General features: G+C 42.6%; 1 protein-coding gene across 7 annotated transcripts in view; it reads left to right on the top strand.

Moving 5' to 3' along the window:
• The window catches only part of LOC139766508 (uncharacterized), a 1,237,960-nt gene that overhangs the window by 520,756 nt on the left and 690,978 nt on the right, over positions 1-26,226 (top strand). The window lies entirely within an intron of this gene.

Genomic DNA, 26,226 nt, shown 5'->3' with positions numbered 1-26,226 from the left:
GGTTAAGTCAGTGTATTCCAAGAGGGTTGGTTAAGTCAGTGTATTCGGAGAGAGTTGGCTGTATCAGTGTATTTGGAGAAGGTTGGTTAGATCAGTGTATTCGGAGAGGGATGGGAAGATCAGTGTATTGGGATAGGAATGGGAAGATCAGTGTATTCGGAGACGGATGGGAAGATCAGGGTATTCGGAGAGGGATGGGAAGATCAGTGTATTCGGAGACGGATGGGAAGATCAGTGTATTCGGAGAGGGATGGGAAGATCAGTGTATTCGGAGAGGGATGGGAAGATCAGTGTATTCGGAGAGGGATGGGAAGATCAGTGTATTCGTAGATAGTTAGCCAGATCAGTGTATTCAGAGCAGGTTGGCCAGATCATTGTATTGATTAGATCAGTTTGTGATTATTTTCTCTATCGTTTGTATTTATGAATCTCAAGATTCCCTCGATCTTTGACTTGATAAGGTTAGGCTATTTAAGGAGATTCCGCTCCAGCCCAGGTGAATTCTTACTCTCTTCTCCATTTACCTTTTTCTTTTGCCCTTGATGGCCTATATATATATATATATATATATATATATATATATATATATATATATATATATATATATATATATATATATATATATTCCTATGAAAATGAAACTCGATTTCCCCGTAGACTCGTAAGAATATCGTGATCACGCGCAAAATTGTGATCCTTTCCAACACACACACACACACACACACACACACATATATATATATAGTACGGCATCAAGATTGATTCAGATGGCTATAACGTTGCAGTATGCTCCCTTGATTAGTATTCACTCCTGTAAAATGAAAGATACAAATGTCTTTACTGTCTTAATGGACGAGCTGATATTGGCACTCACGACAGTTTGGTGAGTTCAAAGCATTGGAGCGAGGCTGCTGAGCCTGGCTGAGGGCAGTCGTCCTCGAGGGTTAGCATTAGCATCAGGTTATGCAGAGGGACGAATGGTCATCCTCAGGTTTATTGCGTACGATTTTCTACCTTCGTAGCACAGTGAACGGGTTACCGTTATAGCGGAACGGAGAGATATTGAGAAAATATCCCGAGGGACTCGTTCTAAATACGGTCGAAATGCTTTAGAAAACGAAGTCATTCATTGTTATTCTGCTTTCGTTACGCTCCCGTGTTTTCCAAGCTGAACTCGTCTTCTTTTACGCTACGCAATGTTGAAATAGCCGTCCTCATCTGTCTCAGAACCTTCGTTTGTTGAGAGGAGAAAGGAGTGCAGCTGGATATTACACACTAAAGCACTTAGGGTGACAGATAATCCCATAATATTCTTATAAGCTTAACTCAAACTATCTGAAGTAATTATCTCCGGAATCTGATTGAATTTCCAGCCTAAGTCAGGTACGCTGCGCCTCAATTAACAAAACTAATATTCTATCGTTTTCTATTTTGAGTGAAATGCCCTCATGGACGGAGGGAGAGAGAGAGATGCGACGACCTCTCGCCAACAAAGACCGACTCCTCTGTCCCGCTACTTGGTAAGCTGAATAATGTAGATGTCGCCCCCGTTCGACTACCGTCTGTTGAATCGGTATGTGGTGGAACTTTATTTGCTACAGCGTCGTGTGGAAGTCGCTTGTCTGCTACACAATCGGTCGATAGCCATCTGTTTCCCCTTGTGGCACGCCGTCTTTTTTTGTCGTCTGCTTCACCTTCGAGTGAAAGAGTGTTGTCTGCTGGAATAGCATCGTCTGATAGCCGTCAGATGTAGCCTCGTCTGAGGTTCTGTTGTCGCCATAGTGATGTCTGTTAGTCAGTCGTTCGCTGAAGCGTTATCTGTCCGTCAGTTGTTCGCTGCAGCGTTGTCTGCTAGTTGATTGTTCGCTGCAGCGTTGTCTGCCAGTCACTCGTTCGCTGCAGCGTTGTCTGCTGACCGTCATTTGTTGTTTGGAATGCAGTCTTGAGAGCCATGTTTTCTGCCACTGCGTTTTCTAATAGACCTTTATCTGATAAGGCGTCATCTGCTCGAGTATTCTCTCGCAGTCTGATAACATCTCATTCCTTCACGTAAGTTCGTTTGATGTCGCCTGATTCACAGCCCTGTGCGAAGATGGTTTGCCACGATGGTTATGCAAACCCGTTTATGCGAAACATGAATCCGGTTAAGGCACCTTTCTCACAAGGTACGCTGAGTGCAAAGTTTAAATGGGATTTTCGTTTTTAAGGGGACAAGAATCAGAGCTGGTTATGCATGTCGTACGTCAAGTCGTAACGGCATATTTGATATCATTGTTTATATCCCCAGGACCCTCTTTACTAGGGCCATCTTCCAGGATGCGCTACGATCGTGACAGGGAAAGGTTGGTCTCTTACGAGTGGGTAGTTCTTCCACGAGATTGCACTCCGATGATGCCGGCTCGCGGAAGGTGATGGTGACCATTTCACTGGCGGCGCAACCACAAGCGGGCAGAGTCCGGTAACGCCGTACCATTATTACCTTCATTTTGGCTGTTACTGAGTTGAGGCTGAACGTGCACTTCATACCTGCAGACTTTGCCTAGCCTTGGTCTACAAGAAACGATCCCTCACGGCAAAAGGGGATGAAAAAGACATATATTTTTTTATTCTTCGTTAATTAACTTTAATTACCTAAGTTACGAAAATGTACACGTCTTGCTGAACGTCTCTCTCCTTACCTCAGCCTTATGATTGCTGGCCAGAAGTCTTAATTAGATGAAGAGACACAGAGGGTTTACGCGAGCACCGACAGCTGTTGGGTCGTGTTTGGATGAAACTATATCTTTAGATATTTAAGGATCGTGTCCATTGCATCTTGAAACATCAGCCTAGATTGTTTTTGATTGCCCGAGGGAAGGCTCTGCACCAAGCCAGACTTCAATGTCAAGTGAAGCAAAGGTCATATTCTTCTCACTCTCGGATTCCTCTCGTGAAATATGATATATTACTCGAAAATCTCTCTGGTTGGAAGGACTCTCGAGCTGTGAGTGTGAGGTGTACGAGCCCAAGGCCCAGTATGTGACATCGAGAATAATTTCGAATATTCCTTGAAAGCGAAGGACAGTCTACCGTTCACAAGTGGCTGTTCAAAACAGCACAAATGCTGAATATTTTTTTTTTCCCCCACCCGCTCACGTTTTCTTCCATGTTGCAGTGACTAATCTGAAAGAAAACATTATTTATGTCGGAAATCTTCGAATAAGAGATATGTTACATGTGGAGGTCAGTTATTCCTCGGCTCCTCTGAAAATATCTAGGATTTTGATGCAAGTGAAGCAACAGATATATATTGCAGACAAAGGTTTCCCCCATTCGTGGACATAACATAAACTGAACAGCGTGAATATATATATATATATATATATATATATATATATATATATATATATATATATATATATATATATATATATGTAAACTTCATGTTCATGGTCTGTCAGGTGCTGCAAGACTTATCTTTAACGTTATACTGTGTGTATATATGAGTAATCAGTCTGTCTGACTAAATTTCAAGTCCACCTGTCGTATCCACCATGCAGCCGCTGAGGTGCTGCGCACAGCGGTGGTGGTACAAGAACACACGGGTGCACTGCGCGCCGCTGGACACCGACTGAGGCACCTGAACACAGCCCTCCTCCTCCTCTTGGATGGGACGAATGAATGTCGTGGGTGATGAGAGCGAGAGAGATCTTACCTCCTCCAGCCGACCCAGGGCTTATGTTGGTGTGCTCCGCCATGCGGGTGAGGCGTTAGCTGTCGCTGTCCGTGTTTGTGATCACTCAAGACTCGTCGTGCCGTGTGGCAGTCATGCGAGTGCAACGGGGGCGGTGACTTCATTACGTCCTCCGGCTTGCTTCTGGCGTCGCCAACAGGGTTCTTGGGGCGTGTCCGGGCTATTGTCGTTCGGCCGAAGTCGTGGTCCAGCACAGTCCAGCAGCGCGTTCATCATGATGCCTCAAAGGACACCAGAAGGATCGAGGGCTGTCCACCGGTGTGTTTAGAACGTGAAGATGCGGCTTGAATCACCTCCTGGGTAAAGGTGACACACACACACACACACACACACACACACACACACACACACACACACACTTGCAATTTACTGTTAAATTTCCTGTTTATCTGCCACTCTGATTTTGTAGACGTGTCTCACGCATGTTCTTGTCCAAGGCTTGGATATATGCAGCCCCACCTTGATCTTCTGCTCAATATATGAGTTAACTAGTTATCATTATTATTATTATTATTATTATGACTTCCCAGTTTTGTCATTTCTGTAATACCTCAGCTGGGTATATCCAGCTGAATGGCTGCCCAAATACAGTCATCCGTTCTTCATTTATTTACGCTTGTGGATACCCCGCTCAAGTGCATCACACACCACAGGTTCGCAGGAGTGACGTGTGGGTATCCCCGCGATGTGTTTACCAGGCGTGCCGACGCTGCCTCCATCACCGTGGAGACAGTAAACAAACGTGTTCTAAATCATCGCATGTCTCATGTTTGGCAGAGTGGCTCCTGTGACGTAAAAAAAAAAAGAGGGTGCACCAGCTGGAATGAGGACATTCCCTCCAGTTTGCATGGCACGATCGACCCTCTTCGTCTCAGTGTTGTTTCGCACTGTATTCATGTGGTTCGTATTCTGACGTGTGCAGATGGTATGTTCTTCGTATATCACTCCCTCGTGAGATTTACGCGACTTAGACGAACCTCAAGTTATGAATATATTGGCTCATTCATACTACAAAAGGATGAGTAATGATAAACGCAATTATTCTTTATCACTGTATAAGCGAGAAGAGAAGAAAGAAGAGTAAGGGAATGTACGAGGTTTAATCATGAGGCGCCATCCACGAACTAACTGAACACAGACGATGATATATCCTGACTCATAAGAGCGATTAAGTGAGTGAGCCTGCATTCACACAGTCGCGGGGAGGACGACGAACAAATAAAGGTGGAATATGAGAGAGAGAGAGAGAGAGAGAGAGAGAGAGAGAGAGAGAGAGAGAGAGAGAGAGAGAGACGTAAAACTCCTGCGATGCTGTCAGTTCTCAGTAGCGAGTAAGTTCCCAAATAGAACAGTCCCCGTCAGAGTTTTGACAGAGAGTGGCGGAGGCGGGAGGAGGAGGAGGAGGAGGCGGGAGGAGGAGGAGGAGGAGGCGGCCCGGCCCAGCGCGTGTTGCGAGGGTATTTGCAATTTAGATTATTCGCAAGTTGACAGTCGGAGCAGCGCGTCCCGTCCATACCTCACGTCACACAGGAATAACACCGGGCCCGTCGTGACGGACTCCTGTCTCCAGGCGGGTTAATCAGTGTTGTTAGCCTGGGAGGCCAAAGCCAGAGGCCAGAGCTCTCGGACGCTGGTCATCCGATGGTTCAGTGAGACTTTGAATCCCGTCTGTGAAGCTCTTGAGTATCGAAGCAGGAAAAAAAAAGAATAACATTGGTACTAGATCAGTGGGTTTTAGTCATGAAGAATATGTTGTTAGGGTATTGATAACGGAAACAATAAATGATGAGACTCGGATTGATCGCCGTATTCAGATTAATCCCAGTATGGAAGTGATTAATCGGACGAAAATCCCAACATGGAAGTGTTTAATGGAATAATATTTACCCGGATGAACGTCACTCTGGTCAGTGACTTATCCTGTAAATGATGGTTACTGAATGAAGGGAGAGAAAAACTAAAGAGTGAGACGCAAAATATATCGGACTATATATATATATATATATATATATATATATATATATATATATATATATATATATATATATATATATATAAATAGGTTATTAGGTACAGTAGGGTTGAGGGTCAAGTCAATTGGGAGGTAAGTTTGAATGGAGAAAAACTGGAGGAAGTAAAGTGTTTTAGATATCTGGGAGTGGATCTGGCAGCGGATGGAACCATGGAAGCGGAAGTGGATCATAGGGTGGGGGAGGGGGCAAAAATCCTGTGAGCCTTGAAGAATGTGTGGAATTCGAGAACATTATCTCGTAAAGCAAAAATGGTTATGTTTGAAGGAATAGTGGTTCCAACAATGTTGTTTGGTTGCGAGGCGTGGGCTATGGATAGAGTTGTGCGCAGGAGGGTGGATGTCCTGGAAATGAGATGTTTGAGGACAATGTGTGGTGTGAGGTGGTTTGATCGAGTAAGTAACGTTAGGGTAAGAGAGATGTGTGGAAATAAAAAGAGCGTGGTTGAGAGAGCAGAAGAGGGTGTTTTGAAATGGTTTGGGCACATGGAGAGAATGAGTGAGGAAAGATTGACCAAGAGGATATATGTGTCGGAGGTGGAGGGGACGAGGAGAAGTGGGAGACCAAATTGGAGGTGGTAAGATAGAGTGAAAAAGATTTTGTGTGATCGGGGCCTGAACATGCCGGAGGGTGAACGGAGGGCAAGGAATAGAGTGAATTGGATCGATGTGGTATACCGGGGTTGACGTGCTGTCAGTGGATTGAATCAGGGCATGTGAAGCGTCTGGGGTAAACCATGGAAAGCTGTGTAGGTATGTATATTTGCGTGTGTGGACGTATGTATATACATGTGTATGGGGGTGGGTTGGGCCATTTCTTTCGTCTGTTTCCTTGCGCTACCTCGTAAACGCGGGAGACAGCGACAAAGCAAAAAAAAAAAAATAATAATATGATTATATATATATATATATATATATATATATATATATATATATATATATATATATATATATATCTTTTTTTCTTTTAAACTATTTGCCATTTCCCGCGTTAGCGAGGTAGCGTTAAGAACAGAGGACTGGGCCTTTCTTGGAATATCCTCACCTGGCCCCCTTCTCTGTTCCTTCTTTTGGAAAATTAAAAAAAAAAATGAGAGGGGAGGATTTCCATCCCCCCGCTCCCTCCCCTTTTAGTCGCCTTCTACGACACGCAGGGAATACGTGGGAAGTATTCTTAATCCCCTATCCCCAGGGATATATATATATATATATATATATATATATATATATATATATATATATATATATATATATATATACATATATATATGCATATATATGTATGTATCTATTTTTAACGCCACCTCGCTAACGCGGGAAATGGCGAATATGTATAGGGAAAAAAAAAAAAAAAAAATATATATATATATATATATATATATATATATATATATATATATATATATATATATATATATATATATATATATATATATATATATGCACAAACATTGGATACAATCGTGTGAATAACATGGAGATCAAACCACATGAAAATGAAATTGTAGCGACATGATCTTTCATTTATGACATCTCGAGGCAAATTGCCTCAGGATGTCATAAACGAGAGATCTTGCCTCGTTAAATTAATTTCTCACATGGTTTTACTTGCATTGTATATATATATATATATATATATATATATATATATATATATATATATAGAGAGAGAGAGAGAGAGAGAGAGAGAGAGAGAGAGAGAGAGAGAACGTATAACTGCGATGTGACGGGTTACGCGTAGAGCTCACCGCCCAGCCTTCTTGTTAGATTTTCTTTTTCTCTTGTGAGTCCTCAGTCCATCGGTAATAGTCATTCGCCATTCGTCCAGGTTATAGTACTAACTCCTCGCATATTTCTTTGGGTAAGACACTGAGACATCAGAAGTGTGTTCTACTCCACGGGAAGAGAGAGGCATTCGGCGAACTGTACTGTGCACATCCTACATTAAGGCGAAGCTGAATTGTGCTTTTTCTCAAGTCTGGTCACCGCACTGAGGCACAAGATATTAACAGGGAGGGATCAGAGAAGAGCAGCAAGATGTGTGAATGATGATGTGCCTCTCTCTCTTGTCTGCGTTCATCAGATTACACCCTGGGCGATCTCAGTCGTTCCCCTTTGCTCAGTTCCTTGACCGCGTCAGTACGATATATGAATGACCTCTGAACGTTCTCTATCTCTGCTGTTTATTACGTCCTCCTAGTAAGGGTTGTTAGTCCATCTGTAGATAGAAACTCGTTGGCAAACGTTATATCTAGATTGAGGCGATGTACTTTATTTCGAACAGGATTGTTAACACACGAAATGATTTGCCGGAGTAGTCGAGAACAGTAACCATATGTACGTTTAAGCAAAGTCTTGATAACTATTTTGCTTCGGATCCACGACCGACATGATTGTCAGCTCCGTAGCCATATGAAAACTTTACTGGTCGTTCTCCCACATAACACGCTTCCACTATCCACTATCGTTAGGATCCAGTGAATGAACTGTTCCTGTTTGAGTGCATTCATACACACGTCAGTAGCTTATAAGTAAGTGTAGTAATGCCTTTAAGAGCATCAAGATTCCTTTTATCTTGTTTTGAAAGCCCACACGATCCATCCTACCTCCTATATGGAAGAGGCAACTATTGCCATGATTTGTCCATTAACGGTGAGGTCGACAGCCATTATTGCTCCGGAGTATTACGTACAGTTCATTGGTGACACGATGGTGTCTGTCTCCGTCTGGTATTCTGAACTGGACTTAATCTCTCCATTCTCCTCATACCAGAGGAGATGAAACTGTATGCCATGCCAGAGGAGATGGAACTATCTATCATACCAGAGGAGATGGAACTATCTATCATGCCAGAGGAGATGGAACTGTGATACGAGGGGAGATGGAACTATTTCCCATTGGAGTGCATGTTGGTATCAGTGGCCTAGTGGAACACTTTGTTGATGTCAGCTTTTAGCTTCTCAGTCTTCAGACACCCCATCCTGAGCCCTTCGAGGAGGACGAGGTCTCCTCGCTTAGCTGCTTCTGTTCCAGCGTTTAGAAATTTTAGATGCAAGAATGAGAGGGTTTCCAGCCCCCTTTCTCCCGCACCTCTCAGTCGTTTTCTGGGACACGCAGGTAATACGTGGGAAGTATTCATTCTCCTTTATTCTTAGGGATATATATATATATATATATATATATATATATATATATATATATATATATATATATATATATAGAGAGAGAGAGAGAGAGAGAGAGAGAGAGAGAGAGAGAGAGAGAGAATGAGAGATTATACTTTACCAAAAAAAAACAGTGGACATAAAGATAGACTTCTTTTTCCTTAAGATCAATTATCCAGCAGGTCGCATTCCTAGGCCGCCGGTGAATGCGGCCGCATAGGTTCGAATCCTGGTTGCGGCAATTGGTCCCCAGTCATCCAAGCTGTTCCTCCTCCCTTAGGGGTTGGACGATGAATTGGAAACCCTGACTTTTTTTTTTTCTTATTTCGGCTTCTGCCACGGACAAAAGCCCACATCAAGGCTTAGATATATAGAGGTTAATGTACAGGAAAGAGAAGAGATAAAGGAAAGTATTTACGAATTTTGGAGGAAGTGAAAATCGTTTCTTTTGAATTGTGCCAGGTCATACTTATAGGGGAAAACATGAGAGAGTATAGAGTTCCAAAGCTTCGAGGTGTAGGGAAAGAAACGGTTCTCAAAGCGGCCCACCCTTGAGTTGCCAACGGCCACACAGTAATCATGTGACGCAGCAGCTTGCCGAGTCAAAATTGCGTGGTCTAGCTAGTCGTGAGGGCACACAAGCAGCCAGCTCTCAGGAGCAAAATCCAAAGTAATACCTCGGATAGGGGACAGTGAACCAATATTGTGAAGAGCAAGCGGAGCAAGTTTTGAAGTTAGCGTGGGACCGTCGGACCGCGTTCGACTCTGTGCTCCTTACAAGGACGGATCAGTCCTTTGCGGAAACGGAGCAGCTGTTTTTGGAGGGGAAAATCGACATCTAAACAGGAGTCCCAGTGCTTAGAAGCAGACTTGGCAATTTCCGTAATGTGGGGTTTCTATGACAGAGTGGATGTTACAGTAGCACCGAGTATGTTCGTGAATTCAGGAGGTGGAATTACTGATTCGTCAAAGGCGAGAGGAAAGTTGTGAGGAGTTCTCGAGAGAGCGATGGTTAGAAACTGGGTCTTGGAGGCATTAAACTTAATCAGATTTTCTCTGCCCCACTGATATATCCTGCTCAAGTCTGAGTTTATTGAGGAAATGTGTCAAGACGAGATGCAGATCGAGTGAGAGAGGAATGAGCAGAATTGAAGGATGTGGAGGAATGTTATGTTGAGTCGTCAGCGTTTGAGTTCATATAATTATCTGTGAAAGAAAGGAAATCCTTGATAAAAAAGAGAAAAAATATTAACAGAATAGAAGCTTAAGGGACACCACTATTGATAGAGAAAGGGAGAGAGGCTGATCCATCAACACCCACTGGGATAGATAGGCCACAGAGAAAGCTAGACATAAGGGAGTAAAGTGAGAGAGAGGGAAGGCAAAAGAGGTAAGCTCAGAGATGAGACCTATATACCACAACATGTCAGAAGCTTTGGATATGTCAAGGCTAACCACATTGGATTCCCCAGACAGTAGTAAGATAGGAAAGAATATCACCAGTGGATCTGGCCTCATGGTGATCAGAGTGAAGACTGAGATTCAAGATGTATGAGGATATAGGAGTTGAGGAAGGATTCAAAGACTTTTGAGGTTGTAAATATCACGGCAACAGGACGATAGTTAAAGGAGTCAGAACAGTCACCCTTCTTAGGAATGAAACGTATCAACACATGCTTCCAAGGATGTTCTGGTTTTGAAACAGAAACCGAACAGACGAGCAAGCACAGGTGCAAGTTCAGATGAACGCTCTTTCAGTACAGTATCGAGACCATAAGCCTCGTATGTGACCATAGAGAAAAGAGCTTTTCGGACAGCTCGAAAAGAAATTACGGGAAGGAGCATCATGGGATGAATGAATGTTAGAATCATCCAAGGTTGAGTTAGAGGAGAAACAGAAAGGTAGGACGACAGAAGTTGTTAGAGATGCCCTCAGCTAAAGTCCAGAAAGACCTACGAGTGGATGACGAGGAGAGGTTATCTCACTATCTTTGAATAAGGGAACGCTTTGCCTCACGGATAACGTGGCTGCAATGGTTACAGGCAGTCATGAATGCTGAATGGGAGTCGGGAAGGAGAGCTTTTCTAGGCCCAATATACCTGATCCTTTGCCTGAATGGCCACATAACAGGAATGGTTGAACTATGAATTGCAAGAAGGGGTCGTCTTGGAGGAAGAGGGGATTAATGCTTTCATTTCCGCATCAATAACTTCTGCTGTGTGTTTGGCGGAGACAGAAACATCACCACATAAGAGACAGTAGTTTACCTGAGGAAAGTCACAAAAGAATTTTCTTCAGTTATTCCAGTCAACTTTATTGAGGTACCATTGCTTATATTTAGAAGGGGCTGCTAGAGTGGGAGTTGCCGTTAGAATAAATACATTTATGAGAGTGTGATCAGATGAGGGTGAGATTGTGTAGTTACAGTGGGGTGGACCAGAGGTGGAGAACAGATCCTGAGTATTAGGAGAGTGGTCACAGGGGTCAGCAACATGGATGGGGTGGGTGATGATTCGCCCCGAGTTATTAGGCAAGGTTATATATATATATATATATATATATATATATATATATATATATATATATATAAAGGGTGGGGCAGGGAGCGAAGGTTCTGGGAGCATTGAAGAATGTGTGGAAGGCGAGAATGATATCTCGGAGAGCAAAAATGGGTATGTTCGAAGGAATAGTGGTTCCAACAATGTTGTATGGTTGCGAGACATGGGCTATAGATAGAGTTGTGCGGAGGAGGGTGGATGTGCTGGAAATGAGATGTTTGAGGACAGTATGTGGTGTGAGGTGGTTTGATCGAATAAGTAATGAAAGGGTAGAGAGATGTGTGGTAAAAAGAGTGTGGCTGAGAAAGCAGAAGACGGTGTGTTGAAATGTATTGGTCACATGGAGAGAATGAGTAAGGAAAGCTTGACAGAGGATATATGTGTCAGAGGTAGAGGGAACGAGAAGAAGCGGGAGACCAAATTGGAAGTGGAAGGATGGAGTGAAATAGATTTTGAGCGATCGGGGCCTGAACATACAGGAAGGTGAAAGGTGTGCAAGTAATAGAATGAATTGGAACGATGTGGTAAACCGAGGACGACGATTGAAGCAGGGCATGGGAAACGTCTGGGGTAAACCATGGAAAGTTTTGTGGGGTTTGGATGTGGAAAAGGAGCTGTGGTTTCGGTGCATTACATGTGATAGGTAGAGACTGAGTGTGAACGAATGTGGCTTTGTTGTCTTTTTCTGGTGCTGCCGCGCGCGCGCGAGGGGGGAAGGGGGTGCTATTTCATGTGTGGCGGGATGACGACGGGAATGGATGAAGGCAGCAAGTATGAATATGTACATGCGTATATATGTATGTCTGTGTATGTATATGTATGCATACGTTGAAATTTATAGGTATGTATTTGTGCGTGTGTGGGTCTTTATGTATATACATGTGTATGTGGGTGGGTTGGGCCATTCTTTCGTCTGTTTCCTTGCGCTACCTTGCTAACGTGGGAGACGGCGGTTATTATGATAATGATAATAATGATGATTAATGATTATATATATATATATATATATATATATATATATATATATATATATATATATATATATATATATATATATATACATATATATATATATATATATATATATATATATATATATATATATATATATATATATGTATATATATATATATATATATATATATATATATATATATATATATATATATATATATATATATCGCTAATGAGATGGCGTTGATTAGAGCATTCAGTTGCCCGTGTTGTGTCAGCTAACATAAAACAAAAATATCCAATATTTGCACAACAAAGTCAGGGACAGAACGTTGCCAGAGCTGCAGAAAGATACCCACGCGTGGGGTCACGGTTGTGAAATACCTGAATCATGGGGAAAGGAATGTGAATTGTGATTGAACCCATCTGGGTGAGCGGCTGCGTGGTTATCATCGAAACAGAAGCACTACCAATACGATTCTTGCATCCCAACAAAAGTTTGAAAAAAATCGCGGATGTACAGCATTCATTCTATATATATATATATATATATATATATATATATATATATATATATATATATATATATATATATATATATATATTCCTATAAGTCCACGGGGAAAATGAAACATGAAAAGTTCCCAAGTGTTTCATTTCCCCCGTGGACTCATAGGAATATCTTGATCACGCGCAAAATTGTGATCCTTTCCAATACATATATATATATATATATATATATATATATATATATATATATATATATATATATATATATATATATATATATATATATATATATATATTTCGATCTATAGAAAGCACCTGATTGAACCAAGGGAATTAAGATTATGGGCATACTCTCAGCTGACTATACAGCTCTTCGTATTTGATAGAAAAAAATATCCGTGAGGCGAAGTAACTGGCTGGAAGTGAATAACAGAGTGAAACGGGGAAGTGATCTGTCATTACTTATATTCCTAACGTTTATGAAGAAAAGAAAGTCTTCGTAGAGCTGAATGTGCGATAAGTAACCCACACGCAAACCTTTGCGTATACGAAGGACATATTTCAGTGGGATGCCTCTGTGTGGTACCTCTTACAGCAGTTTGATGCCTGTGGGATAATGTATTGAAAGAAAGTGGAATTATGAACGAGTTTAGAAAATACGTATTTTCATTATATTTTGCGTCTCCCTCCCTAGTCAAAATGATAATTTGCAGGTTACTCTCTCTGAAATCATCTGTATCCCTTCTAACATTTACCACATTATTCTATGAGTGTCTGATATCTTCCACGATCACAAACAGCCTCGAAAGGACCCAAATTGTCTATTCTGTTTCAGTTTCTTTGTATTCCGTTGTCTGCTCAGCAGAAATAACATTCATACATGACAGTTGCAGATGGTGCAACGGGTATATTACAAACCAGTGCACTTGAATACTGAGGAATCAAATGTTTCATCACGGAAATGGGGGAAGAAATCATCCGTTAAGGACATGGCTTCGGTAAACAATGCAGTCATATATTTACGTCATTCTACTTTTTTAGTACGAGAGGAAATGGGTAAAAATTATTATCATTAACGGCATTCCTATTCCCACTTTAACCTGTGGTTCCCATTCCCGAACAGTGACACACATCGGACAAAAGCAGTTTAACCGAAACAAAAATGAGAACAACACGAATTGTGAAACGAAGGACAAAGATCGGAAACGAGGTCCTTTTGAAGATGAAATCTAAGTACCGTTCCTCTGCATCACCACAGTCAGACAAGCGCAACAGGGACAGGTAGCAGGGCCGTATACGAAGAACGCCACAGAACACAACCTCAGAGGGAGGAAGGAGCCGGAGGGACGAGTTACAAGAGACGTTAACACACTATGGACTGGGATGGCTGGGGAGACTTGAGAGGATAATGATCAACCCAGGAGGAGGAGTGTGTGGGCATGTTGACAGGCCACACCAACCAACACTCCAGCCTCACTGTTGGTGAGTGGCAGTTGAGGGGCTACCGACGACCCTCAGATCAAGGTGATGTACGAAGGAAAGTTATATAGTCACCAAATGAATCATTTGCCTTTCCTGTAGATGATAATTTGCCGCCACCAGGAGATGTCTAATGATCCTATGAGGACAGATCAAATGTCCATAGATATTGTAAAACACGTATTTAAAGAAGGAACCCCTAAGACTGCGCAAATAGCCCGGTTTCATTCTTGTATTTCATAAGAGAATGAAATGTCATGGAACATGAAGAGGTGTGTGTGTGTGTGTGTGTGTGTGTGTGTGTGTGTGTGTGTGTGTGTGTGTGCACTTTCTAACTCGCGTGAGACAAAAATGTTGCTGATATTTGCCTCTTAGCGCTTCACCAGCAATGAGGCAAGAAGCGGACGTTCTGTGATGGCTCCACCGTAGCCCAGCCCCTGTCATTACACTTTATTTAACAGTCCGAATTAACCTTGTCTCGACCTGCTCCGGCAAGTCGATGGGCGTCTCGTTTTCGCATATGACACACTGAGACATTTCCCCCACGTGCAGTTGAAGACTCGGACCCAGGTATGACGACGAACGCTTTTTATTTCGACGATGAGCAATATTCCGACTTTTTTGTGTCAAAAGCGGCAGTTCCCCGAATTGGCGCTTTTACTGGCAAAAAAAAAAAAAAAAAAAAGAAATTGCCGTTGGGAGGAGAGAGAGAGAGAGAGAGAGAGAGAGAGAGAGAGAGATTGCTCATTGTCGAAATAGGTATCATTTACCGTCGTCACATCAGGGCCAAGATTTTCATTTCACGTGGGGAAATACGTAAATCTAACGCAACGAATCGAGAAGCCCCATCGGCTCTCCGAGATAGCACGAGAAAAGGTCAGTTTTGGTCTGTATATTAAAAAAATAAAAAAAAGGTATACCGTACGTGCTGCCCAAAACCTGGCCGCTGTCCAGGAATTAATAGGGGACTCGTTCCCAGCCAGCCTCTGGTCAGAGTGTAACAGTGTTAGCGCCTCGCCATATTGTGTCACTCCCCATGGCTGGATTTTTTTTTTGCACTGTCGGGTGTCGTGTGGTCTTCACACCCACCGTTGACGGTATGACTGTATGTCCAGTCACTGAATTATAAACTTTGCTCTTTATCTCACCCACGCTCCAGATTATACGTGGTGTATTAGACGAGGATGTAAGCAAAACAATTAAGAAATAGTATACCATTAAATTATGATAAGTAGATGATGATTATGATAAAAGATCACTAGTTATTCGTCTGAATAGTCATGGATGATATTTATTGTATGTGGTGGTTGAATCATAATTGTGACGTGATATCGCCACTATCCATCTTTCATACAGTCGTAATATCAGTTGCTCTATGTGGCGGTGGTCACTTGGTCACATAACATAGTCCATATACGATAACTTCCCCACCCTAAATTCTCATCTTATCTTTCCCTATCTTCCACCTGCACCCGCATGACGTGTTATGACCACAAGGTAACTCCTGCCCCATGACCACTGAATGACCAGTGAGACTGAAGCCCCCGCTGCTCTGTCACGCTAGCTTCCTCCTCAAACATCTCCCACCTCTCATTATGTTTCTCAACGCATGACATACTCGTTCTGCATAAACCATACACTTGTTCGATGAACTACAGGACACTGTGTGTACTCTAATTATATCAAGTCCGCTGTCCATCTTTGTGATATACACAGTTCGTCCTTGTCAGCTGTACGCTTTTCCCAAAGTCATAAACGATGAATATACACCACTGTATTTTTCACATATTTTCTCTACAAACTTTTGTATAACGTTTGAAAATCAAATAAAAAAAAATGCAGTCGTTGTTCAGTTAACCTTGATGTCGACCACACTCTCCTCTTTAAGATTTGAATTCCCCTACGTAGCCGTTCTGCCATAATCCTTGCCTGCCTATAGTTAACATTCTAATTCTCAAATATCTTTTGCATGGATGTTTAACACTAACCACTGTATGGATCCAAGCAGTTCCTCAGCACAGTGTCCTGACTCAAATAGCAGTCTCAGATGATATATGAATACACATGTATGGTATCTGTCGTTAGCTTCCCATGGTCACTCTGCCTTTTCAAGCACTCACCCCTAATTTCTCTTCTTGCCTTGCTCTAGACTTGTGTAGTTGGCTCAGCAACACATTAACATTCATTTAACCGCTTCACAACATTCCTTCCGTCTGTAGACATCCTTAAGACTGGATAGTGGACCATCGTTCTTATCTTTTCACCTGCAAATAGTAATCACACACACACACACACACACACACACACACACACACACACACACACACACACATTCTCTCTCACGGTAACACACTTCACTCACTCAGCCCCTCTTACACCCTCTAGGTAGCCTATACTTATATATTTTTTGTCTTTCATTCCTTTTCCTACTTATTGCTAGTCATATCCACCACATCCATATCAGCACCTTCAAGTCCTCCTCACGTGGACCGTCCCTACACTCGGCGTACAAGCCCCAGACATCCACCTCATCGATCTGATTATTTTCGTTCTTTGTTTCTTCTGATTCGAAGAAAATGTAGGACATTCCCCGTCCATGGTCAGATACGCAGTCTTATACACGAAGATTTAGCCAACTGTTAGCGAAACAGCAGCAGTAGTGAGGCACAGACACAAGCATTATTATACTCGTATGGCTGTAGATTCTCCTTCATATTTTTCTTATTCTTTTTTGCATGATGGGGAAAAGACTGTGACAGATAACCTCACTGTACTAATCATGTCCCAGAACACCTTTTTTTTTTTTTTTCGTACTGTAGCTAATATATTTCAACGTGAAATTTATTGACTCATTCCATCTCCGTATATAATTTCTGTTGAGAAAAAACAATTGGTACATTTCAGACTCTGAGAAGAGAACCCTGACTTGATATCATCACGTTGTCGAAAATGATAAAAATGGTGATTACTGGAACTCTTACCATGATGAGATGATGAATCAGCCAATAGGAACGCGCGCGACATGATATGCAAATTATGAACATGTCAAATGATGTTGCTCTTAAAATCCATCTACCTGTCACGGTTTTCGAAACCAAATATGAGAAAAAAAAAAAACGGCAAAAAAACCGCCCACAGCTGTTAAGCGCAATTTCGCACGAACAACAACTTCATATTGATGTGTCAGTCAAACGTTAGGATTTTTCAGAAACATAAAACTTAGTTTGCCAACGGTTGATAAAGGATTTAGTTTTTTGCCTGTTTAGCTGGATTGCACTGGAGGATCCGATGCAGAGGGGGAGACACAAATACAGAGGTACATGTTCAAGTAGCAACACACCACTGGGTCCTGACGAGGCTTTTTGTAATGGCGTAACAGGTCAGGACCTCTGGGTGAGGTATGAGTCGGGAGGCGTACGACGCAGTTTTGGGTGAGGTATGAGTCGAGAGGCGTACAGATGCCTCAATGACGTAAGCCTGTAAAGCTGTAATTCTCAGGTGTTTTGGGGGGAGGAAGACCCGTAACCTGTTCATGCAATACGTTGGTGAGGGAGGACGAGTGTCTACCAGGCGACTCGTTAGCTTAGTTGTACTTTGCTGCCCCGCCAAAACCTTCACCGACGTCGACTCTTCTTATATTCCATATTTTCCTGCTCTCCATAGTTGCTGGCCTCTGCACCAGTAACCCAGATGAGCTTGTGGTTGAGGCCGGCTGCCGGGAGAGTAGATGTGTCTGCATCACTCTGGTACTAGGAGTTCTGGTGGACCAATACTAGTGAAGGTTGTGTAGCTGTGCGGAGCGCCAGCAAGATAGCTTGCCATGTTACAATGCCGTTGCCAGCGGATGAACGACTACCCTGTCATTACTCAAAACTTAAGATTGAAGTCGTGTGATGTCTGCTTTCACAATTTTGTAGCAGACTTCTGCGCGTTTAGGAAATCTGTGCTGGAGGGGAAAAAAAAGAGATGTAGCAACTGGGAGATGAGTATCGAGTCGCATATAATTATGTATTGAGTTGCCTACGAGGTATTGAATCACACAAGTTGTCACATATAAGAATCGAGTCTCATATAAGTCGAGTCACATACAAGCATAAGTCACATACAAGTGTCCTGCTATTCCTGTTGGGAATACTTAATCAAATGCGTGACTGAAATGGCTGAAGACATAACACAAAACTAGCATTGAAAAAAGTATAAAGGTGATCAACTTACAGTAGTTGTAGAATATAGGTCTTCCAATATACGTGGTCTGATCGTAATGAATTTTACAGGCTTGGGGGAATGAAGATGCTAAAATGAAACCCAAGGAATGGGAAGGGAAGGAGATTATCAAGTGTGGAGGAACAGCTAACGTGAGGTTATTGATAGGAGCGTCAGTATATGGAGACGAGTCGTAGATATGTGGCCGGAGACGCGAATAGCGTGAGGCGCGTCCAGAAGACTAGGAAGGTTGTGGTGTAGAGCTGTGGCGTGAAGTGTTGCTGGTAGGCACTGGATTAGTAGATAAAACGTGAACCGTTGTGGGTTGATGTTATTTACCGTCACTGGATTCATCTGTTGGTCGACAGAATTTGCCTGTGCTTGGACAGGATTCGCCTGAATCGTTAGCTGAATATCGCATTCCTCTGTGCTATCCAGGTGCATCAGTCCCTGGCGAGGTATTGTGTTCATTGACGCAGATAAAGCAATTCGGCAGATCTGTTAGAAAATTGTCTGTATTTGAGCGAACATTGAGTCATCACCGGGAGTAGAATATACCAAATATCCAGGTCCCGAGATCTGACCAAAACTGACGAAAAGTTTGTCAATTTCTTGTATATTGTTCGTAGTCATATCACTTGGACGGTTCGTAGATCTCGATGGATTGATATAGTATTATTTTTTGATAAACTGCGGCGAAGAAGCCATACATGATAGTCAGGTATGGTCTCTAAATTCTTCAGATGGCATTTCAGTCCGATTTTCCTGCCTTCACTGTTGTGACTTCTACATCTGAAGACTCGCGTAATGTCACTGACGAGAATTTTTTTAGTCGCCTGTCCACTGAAGCTGTAATACACCTGAGTGTCAATTAGCATACCGTTGATGCAATCTTGCATCTGACAGCCAACTCCAGATGATGCAAGAGATGGAAAGAGATGCTGCGCGTGTGTAATTTACCGAATTGATTCGAGAGAAGCTGGTGTCAGAAGGTGATATATGATGTACGTTTCACTATGCGAAACTTACATTGCAGGATGTAGGAGTTACGTCACTTAGGCCATGGAACTTGCCGCCAAGGTGGAATAGGAGGTAGGAAGGCGTGGACCCGAGTGTTGCACGATGGACTAGAGGCTGCAGCGTAGGAACACCGAAGAGGGAATGACAGAAACAGGGACTGGAGGAGAAGTATTAGTGTTGGGTTTGGACTGAGGTATTTAACTTCAGGGTCAGGTAATGGGTTCGTGATCATTTTGTACTGATCGTGAGGCTGGGTATTTATGATCGGACTTCAAGTAAGAGCATGGGACTCTGATACTGGTCTAGGGAAAGACTGTTATTGAGAAATGTTGATTGAAATATAGGATGGGAAAGAAATTCATTAGGGTCAGGACTTTAGGATGGATCCAGGGAGTTAGGATGAGGCTTGAAACCTGTAATTAGACCATGAAAATGAGCACAAAATGACTGGTGGTTCAGTGGGAGAAGCGTGGGAATCAGAAGATAAAAGCGAGGGACTTTTTGATGAAGAAATAAATGGGATCTAAAGCATGGACGGAGAGTTGGGAGCTGGAACGAACTGGGCCTGGAAAGTAGGACTGTGGCTTAGATTGAACGTTGGAATATGGTGGAAGGGACTGGAGAGTGAACATAAGGACAGAGAACTCTATGGAAGAGACGTGAAAGTAAAGGATGAAACTGAGAAATGGGAGAAAGGTCTTCAGACTCGAAGCTGAAGCGCAGGACTTTGGACCTAGGGTTATAGGGTAGGACCTGACTCAGGAGAGTGTATCTTGAGGCTGGAGGAAGGAATCTAGAACTGGAAGTTAGATCTTGGGTCTAGGACCACATGACTGGGAGCTAGAGGATGGAGATCCTGGAACTAGGACATGACGGGACTAGATTATGGGACCTCGGAGTGGAAGATGAGCATATGGACTGGAGGATCGGTGTTGGTGCTGGGCCTGGAGGAAGGCTCCTAAGGCTGATGGTTGAGCATTATCCTGGATGACTGGACTTGGCACTGGAGGTCAAGCGTGGAACCAAAGGAGGGGAGCAATAGGAGAGGACCTAAGACAGAAGGTTGATGCGTGACCTGGGGGTTAGAAGCTGGAAAAGTGACCTGGCGCTGGAGGCTGGAATATACGAAGAAGAAAGAACGTGGAGGGAAAAAAAAAACCTGGATTCGAAGATCACAGCATGGAAGAGAAGAAAGGAACTTTGAACTGAGAGGTGGAGTGTGGGACTGAAGAAAGGGTTCGGGAGTGTGAGGACAGAGATTTGCGAGGTTAAACAGCTGGGGTGACTCCCGACTGGTGAGATCGAAGATCGCCACCTCCCTGGGAACCACATGCCATCCCTCACAGTGTTCCTCATCCTTCATGCTTTGTTTTGCATTTTCCATCGTTCGTCTGGATCGTTCGCTCTTTATATGTTTAATTCTATATTTGTTATTTCTGTTCTACCTTTATTTTACTAATTCTCTCTTTCGTTGCTTCTGAATATTGTATATCTTATTTTTTCACTGTTGACTCTGGTTTTTGAAGAATCATAGAAAGATTTTATGAAACAGTTCATCTTTATTTATCTTATTTACGTATTCATTAAAAGCTTTTCTTGTCTCTATTACATATTTTCATCCTCGCCTCCCCAAAATTACGGAATACGTTAAGAGTAATTGATAATGACTTCAGGTATTTGACATCATCTTTATGAATATAGTTATGTGTTTTATAACCTTTGTTAATTGAGATGTCTTTTGTCCTCTCTGTTAATCAAGGCTTTTGTTATTATCTTTGTTAATTCAGGGACGTTATCTTTGTTGTTTCAGTCACCTGTTATCATCTTTCTTCATTCAGGCTTCTGTTGTTTCAGTCACCTGTTATCATCTTTCTTCATTCAGGCTTCTGTTGTTTCAGTCACCTGTTATCTTCTCCGTTCGTTCAGGCTTCTGTTGTTTCAGTCACCTGTTATCTTCTCCGTTCGTTCAGGCTTCTGTTGTTTCAGTCACCTGTTATCTTCTCCGTTCGTTCAGGCTTCTGTTCTTTCAGTCATCTGTTACCTTCTCCGTTCGTTCAGGCTTCTGTTGTTTCAGTCACCTGTTATCTTCTCCGTTCGTTCAGGCTTCTGTTGTTCTCTCCGTTAATTCAGGTATTATCGTAATCTCTTCTGTTGTTTTCGTCCGGTGGGAAATTCATTCAGCCTGCAATGTACCCGGAAGTTAATTTAGATTTTTTTCCCGCTTTCGTTCGGAGGTTGTCAGCCATAACAGAAGAATACCCGGATTGTCATAGATTAAGAAATATATCCAAAAATTTTGTATGAAAAGATGAGCCACGTTTGGTATTATAACTATGTAGAGGAATGCTACAATTTTTTTCTATCGTCAAAATCCATCCATACTTACGTTAGAAGGATCAAGAATATTTCATCTTACTGGCTTGGTGGATGAATGGAATAGAATGACTGAGGACATGGGTAATGCAGAGGCAGCATACATGAATGTAAGACGTTGTATGATGGTAGAGAATGTTCAAGAGATAGGGGCCCCGCCAGTGTAGAACTCCCTCCCCGTACAACACAAATATGTAATTACACACACACACACACACACACACCGGCCGTTAATTGGCACGGGTCAGCAGGGGATCGAACTCGCATGAGTTCGAGTGCTGGACGTGGCAGTCGGCCCGGCTCCCACCCAGGTGTTCATCCTCTCCTGGGTGCTGGTCGATAGATGGGTACCTGGCTTAGGATAGTGTGTGTGTATGTGTGTGTGTGTGTGTGTGTGTGTGTGTGTGTGTGTGTGTGTGTGTGTGTGTGTGCATAGCATAGAAGGAAAGAAATGATACGTATGTCTATGGAAAGTAAAGAAACGGGGCAACACAGATGTAACACTCTCCTCGTAATACACAAACAGTAATCTCTCGCCTCCTCCAAGCACAGGCTTCTTACACAGACACACACAAGAGCACACATACAAACAAACCCGCACCCACAGATGAAATAAATCAAACTGGAATTCCAGATGGTCTTTTAGATAAGAAAATATTCGAATTACTTCTCGAAGGGCTCATCAGAAGAAGAAGAAGATCGTGAAATGCACGTCTGTACGATTCACGTCTCTTGCCTGACAGCGTTGTGTATGTCTTATCATGATATAGATGAACAGGGGTTGAAGAGCGAATTACTTCTGGAATGGCTCATCAGAAGAAGAAGATCGTGAAATGCACGTCTGTATGATCAACGTCTCTTGCCTGACACCGTTGTGTATGTCTTATTATGATATAGACGAACAGGAGTTGAAGAGAGACGTAGTAGGTTCAGACCTCTTAATGTTGTAGAATGAGTGGAACATCGCCGACATTTTATATCTGGTTATATTATATTTTTTGTTCAGGGACCCTGGCTAACGAAGCCAACTGGAGACTGTCACATGCAAATCCCATTTCGACTTAACACGGCTCATTAGGGACCGAGAAAATTTCATCCGTCTCAGATATTTTCTTTTAAGCCCTGTTGAAGAGAACGGGAAGGGAAGAAAATGAGAAGAGGGCGCTTTTTAAATACTGTACGTGTCATAAATCTTCAGTAATTATCCGGAATATTCATCCCATATATCTTATGGTACGTAATATTCCTGTTAGTCAGTGGGAATAAAGATATATGTATCACGTGTGGCCAGAAAACCCATAATCTTTATCCTGTTGACTCGAGAGTCAGACTAGATCTCCCCTCGTGTTATACTGGGTCGCTCGCTGCTGTCCTGTGATTCAACGCTGCAGTTTTTCTTACAGCCGACCCGACAAGGACAATTGTGTCAAGAAAAGGTGTTTAGTAGTTTAGTGTAAATGCAGGAAAAAGTCCAGTTTTACGCCCGAGCTGCATTGTTGCACCAGGTGATTATGTTTATCAAAAGATAAAGCTCACACACACACACACACACACACACACACACACACACACACACACACACACACACACACACACACACGCAGGTAATGTGGATGGGATACTGTGAAAAAAAGACCTCGAAAAAGATATTGTATAGCAGGAGATAAGCTGTAGGAATGTTAGTGTGAGATGGACTTGGGAAGTAGACTTGGTCCCTAACCTGTCGCCGGAGTCCCATATTATGAGGACAGGAAAGAAAACGAAATGTGTCCTGAAATGTATCAAATTTGCATGTTATTATGTATTTTAGGACCAATTTCTTTGAAAGAGTTCGATTGTTCCCCGGGTCACTTCTAAAGGCTCCCCATAAGGTTACACTACTTTCAGTAGCAGGGAAGTGTAGATTCCTCTAGGGTGAGGAGTTCTTTGAGGAGACTGTGCTTCTAGTGGTACAACCTCGCTGAAGACGACTTGTTCTCTCTCGCGGTGTAACCTGGAGCAGGCGCAGTCATTCAGGCACACGGACAAGTAAACATTCAACAAGCTATTTACATCCTACGTTAAGCCGGAACTAGAACATACCAGGGTTGGAAACGGGGTCTGCAGGTCGTGGGTTAGCAGGTCACGTTGAGGCGAATTCCAGGTGGGTCATGCTGACTGACTGGGTCACAAGGCTGACCAGCTTGACTCGTGAGCAGGTCAAGGTGGGTGAAGTCTTGAGATTTCGTCGGTCAGAGACCCCCGACCCCTAGTCGAGTCCTAGAAATCATTATGATTGTGTTTTTTTTACAACTTCACTCTAGCTTACAGACAAAGATTTGGGGTCTAGATGTATTATAGGAGGGTCATGACACGGTCGTGTGTCTCCCATTTTGCTGGAAAGCGTAAAAAATCAAGAGGTCATCGCCTGTATGTACTGAGCAGGGAAGTATCTATACTGTTGCAGCTTTTTCCTTGAAGTACTGGAGCACGAGCAGGCTTGTGAAGTTGCTATACTAACTTCAAAATAAATTCATTAAGAATGTCAGTGACTGAAACATGTGAAGATCAGAAAAAAAGGAATATTTGCTTTATTGGTGGCACTCAAGACATCGGCTCTTCCTGTACGCGTTGAGGTGGCCAGATGTTTTTGTTATGGTCAGCAGCAGCGAATCACATGGACAACTTCAGTGTGTTGAACGCGACACCGTGAGCATCGGAAAAGCGTGGTGCCGCTGTGGAACACTTCAGGAACTTCAACCCATTGATAGCACGTCGACCCCGGTATACCACATCGTTCCAATCCACTCTATTCCCTGCACGCCCTTCACTCTCCTGCATGTTCAAGCCCTGGTCGCTCATAATCTTTTTCACTCCATCCTTCCACCTCCAATTTGGTCTCCCACTTCTCCTCGTTCCCTCCACCTCTGACACATAAATCCTCTTTGTCAATCTTTCCTCACTCATTCTCTCCATGTGACCAAACCATTTCAATACACCCTCTTCTGCTCTCTCAACCACTTTCTTTTTGTTATACCACACGTCTCTCTTAACCTTTCATTACTTACCCGATCAAACCACCTCACACCACACATTGTCCTCAAACATCTCATTTCCAACACATCCACCATCTTCCGCACAACCCTATCTATAGCCCACGCCTCGCAACCATATAACATTGTTGGAACCACTATTCCTTCAAACATACCCATTTGTGCTTTCCGAGATAATGTTCTCGCCTTCTACACATTATATATATATGTTTATGTGACTGGTTCGAAAGCTCATGGGCCCTATACATACTGGAAAATAGGTATTTACAAATAATTTCTAGCATTTACTTCTGTGGCTCTTCAAGTCCCTTGGTGGCCTTGTGCCTGGTCTATTTGCTTACTAACATCCAGGTTGGTGCAGAAAAAGCTAAATCGGAATCGAATTTGTCTAGTGGTGATAGCATTCACAGTGTACACTTGTAATGAAGATCTCCCATGTGTACTTTATGGGTTGGAACTCAAATTTAAGTTGGTTAAAACCAATTTCGTGATCATTTTCCACAAGTACACTACACCAGTGGTTTTGAATATTTTTTTCTTTTGCATCCAAGACACTAAAGTACAGGGAATACAGTTACCCGGAGTACTTGTTGACTGTAGTTTTGATATTCGTTTCCACTTCATCCATCCCGTCAACAACTCGATACACGAGGCGGACTTGATGAATATTGGACACTTGTTTATAAAGTTGTGCTTAAAGCACTTCCGCACGGAATGTGATCTCATCATCGCATCTTGATCCCACTTTCCTTCGCTTGTCAGATCCTTCCCTTCGACTGTCATGTTCTTTCCTGCTTGTTTCCCTTTTCTTCTTCATGTTTCCTGTATTATTTTTCTTCTCCATACTTAAGTTTGTCCTGTGTGCCATATATATATATATATATATATATATATATATATATATATATATATATATATATATATATATATATATATATATCTATATATATATAATCCTCAGTTTCTATAAATGAGTTGTTACCTACGATCTCTTAGATAAAGGTTCCTGAAGCCAAAGGTTTGCCCTCCATACAGCAGCAGGGGAAATGTAGTCATTAGGTGAGACGGAGAGCTGTGTTGGCCTTACAGTCGTTCCACCGTACGGCGAAGATAAACGAGAGAGAGAGAGAGAGAGAGAGAGAGAGAGAGAGAGAGAGAGAGAGAGAGAGA

The sequence above is a fragment of the Panulirus ornatus genome, chromosome 4, assembly GCF_036320965.1.
Source record: "Panulirus ornatus isolate Po-2019 chromosome 4, ASM3632096v1, whole genome shotgun sequence".
Classification (NCBI taxonomy): Eukaryota; Metazoa; Arthropoda; class Malacostraca; order Decapoda; family Palinuridae; genus Panulirus; species Panulirus ornatus.
The sequence above is the reverse complement of the archived record's forward strand: the minus strand, read 5'-3'. Positions and strand labels throughout refer to the sequence as shown.